The 2,680-nt window shown below is 37.1% G+C and overlaps 1 non-coding gene across 1 annotated transcript; it reads right to left on the minus strand.

Annotated features, from left to right (window-relative positions):
- Positions 1-1,478: 1,478 nt before the first annotated feature.
- On the minus strand, positions 1,479-1,585 carry LOC122115119. The gene has a single exon (XR_006148719.1). It is a non-coding gene; the product is annotated as a U6 spliceosomal RNA (small nuclear RNA).
- Positions 1,586-2,680: the final 1,095 nt, after the last annotated feature.

Here is a 2,680-nt window from a genome sequence, read left to right on the forward strand (position 1 = left end):
TTTGCTATAATGCTAATGTTATTACCATTTTAGTGTTGGAAAAAAATTGTAATTAAAGGCAGTAAGTGTATGGCCCAAAGACACAGTGAGTGAGGAAGAAAATGAGTCAAAGTTTCCAAAAGTCTTTCAGCAATACACAAAAGGTAGATAAAATCTCTTCATTCTATGACACTCTCAATTCAATATTCATATTGTCCAAGAAATAATAGTATACAATGTCTTGGTGACATTGGGTTATCATGCACAGAACTGAGCTTATAAATTGAGGTACAAAGAGAAGCATATTTCTTCTGTCCCACAGTTCCAGTATCCTTTTTAAAATGTACTAAAACTTTTAAATATCAACACTTACTGTCTTTTAACAATTCCAAAACGAAATAAATTCACATATAATCAATCCAAAATCTTTTAAAAGTAGGAGATGATAAAACAGGCCCCTGTGAAGTAAATTTTCTTCTACTTTATACATTATTCTGAAAGCCTTTTGCTGGTTTATAAGGCCTGTAATCCTACTACTGGGGATATCTACTCAGGAGCCTAAGATCTGTGGATAACAGTTGGAAGCCTATCAGGGCAAAATAAATTCATAAGATTATTTTTCAAAAATTTTAATGAACTAGCAAAGGGCCAGGAATGGAGATGTAGCTCATTTAGTAGCTCACTAATATAGCGAAAAGGACTAGCAAGACCTTGAAGCCCTGATTTCAAACTCTGAGCATGCCAACACACATGCAAGTGTGTGGGCACACTTTATTCAAAATTTATTCAAAATACCTTCATATCAGTGTTTTTCATTAATTTCTTAACGATATTAGTGAAATAAAGGAAATAAACTCTTCCATCTCAGAACATTTTTATATATTTTCATTGCAAAAATGCTGTACAGAAGGGTCACAGTTACACGAGCAAGGCAATGAGTACATTTCCTAACAAGCATTGTTAACTCCTTTATTATTCCCCTACTATCCCTTCCCTTCCACCTCCACAAGTCCACTCATCTCCTCCCTTCCCCTGTTGTAAAGTTCATTTTACAACATAGTGTCTTGTGCATCTCATTGTTACAATGGGTGAACCTGTATCCCTATTTAAGCATTTTCTTTTTCTTCTTCCCATCCACAAATTAGAAGAGACTATAGACAAGATGTAGGCGCACCAACTTCAAATACAGTGAAAACAGGTGTTATAACATGGGGTCGGAACATATAAAGAAGCAAAAAAAAAAAAAAAAAAAAACCACACTGTATGTTATAAGTATGTGAGAAACAATAGCAAGAAAGAAGAAACCACTTGTGTCACTAACTTCGGTTCATTTCCCTTAACATAATCTTATCTGGTCATATGCTCATAGCTTTTGACCTTTTCTGCTTATCCCAGACATATATTAGTTATTGAAAATTAGGGAAACCATGGGACCTATGTTTATTTGGACTTGGCTTACTATACTTCATAATCTATTTCCGAAGCCTTTCCATTTCCTAACAAATTAGGCGATGGAATGACAGGAGTTTGCCCGTCATCCATAAGCAGGGGCCATGTTAATCTTCTCGGTATCATTCCAAATTTAGTGTATATGATGCTTCCTCACTGCTTCTCAGGGAGCAGAGGAAGGAAGGCCTTCCCTCACCCTCCAGTACTGGAGATCTCCATCTTGGATACTGACAATGCTCGATGGAGCTGCTAGCTCCAACTTAAGCCTTGGAAGAAAACTGGAGTCATTTAGCAGGTCACAAGAACCTAAGCTGACCTGCCAGACTCAGCTCCACCCAGAGAAAAGTCACCCAGCTCGGGCGCCAGCCATAGGAGTGGCTTTCTTCACTGGGTAATCAGAGCCAGAGGCTGCCCCTCCCTTTAGCAGCCTTGACAATCAATTGAAATTCAGTAAACATAAACCCGGAGAGTGGCTCCAGGCTGGGCTCTGGGAGTTTCTCACAAACTAGCCCCCGGGAAAAGCTAATGTTTGCTGAAAGTCCTCAACTCTACCCAGAACCTAGCCTCATCACAGCATCTCCAAACTTGAGGAAAAAGCCATCTCCCTCTTTTGTGATACTCAAAGCAAATCTCCCTTCCATTGAACTAATCTGGGAGGAGGATCACAAAATCCTGGGTAAAGCAGAGCATTTTTCTGCCTGTTCAAACAAACTGACTTTAGAAACCAACCAAGCCACAGGAAAATCAAACACCACAAACAGACCAGAGACTCCAACAAGAGGCTGGTTATGGACATAAGGGAGATACATGATTTTTCCGACCCCTACCAAAAAATTTTTTTCTTTTTTTTTTGGTACCTTTTATAAAAACTTTTTCTAAAACTTTTTTTAAATTTTTAATTTTTACCTTTTTTGAAAAAAATTGTTTTCTAGTAACTTTTTTTCCTCTTATAATTTTTATTTTAGGGGTATATGTGTGTGTGCGTGTTTCTTTCTTTTCTTTTAAAAAAATTCTTTTTGTTTTTTGTTTAGCTCTACTGAACTTCTGATCTTTTCTTCTTTCTTTCTTATCCTTTTCACCTTTTCTTCTCTTTCGTTCTTCTTTATGCGATTTAATTGTTGTTCTGCACATCCTCAGATAAACCCGTAGTCGATTAGTAGACCTTATCCCCCATTGTGTACACACTTAATCCACAAATTCATTACTCAATTAAAAACCTCTTAGACTTAAATTCCTTAATAGCAGTACTACC

The sequence above is a fragment of the Dipodomys spectabilis genome, unplaced genomic scaffold (genome assembly GCF_019054845.1).
Source record: "Dipodomys spectabilis isolate Male_0828 unplaced genomic scaffold, ASM1905484v1 ptg000116l, whole genome shotgun sequence".
Taxonomy (NCBI): domain Eukaryota; kingdom Metazoa; phylum Chordata; class Mammalia; order Rodentia; family Heteromyidae; genus Dipodomys; species Dipodomys spectabilis.